This window comes from Apis dorsata, unplaced genomic scaffold (genome assembly GCF_000469605.1).
Source record: "Apis dorsata unplaced genomic scaffold, Apis dorsata 1.3 scaffold_198, whole genome shotgun sequence".
NCBI lineage: Eukaryota > Metazoa > Arthropoda > Insecta > Hymenoptera > Apidae > Apis > Apis dorsata.
Genome location: NW_006263482.1, coordinates 474,500 through 474,700, shown reverse-complemented (window position 1 = coordinate 474,700; position 201 = coordinate 474,500).

The following is a 201-nucleotide window of genomic DNA, read 5'->3' as shown; positions in this document are numbered from 1 at the left end:
CCTCCACCGAAAAACGGATCGTGCCTCGATAAAGAGCTCCCCCCTCCCTCCAACTAATATCCACGAAAATATCTCCAACGTTCCGTTCCGTTCCGTTCCGTTCCGTTCCATTCCATTCCATTCCGTTTCGTTCCGTTCCGTTCCGTTTCATTCCATTCCATTCCATTCCATTCCGTTCCGTTCCATTCCGTTTCGTTCCAT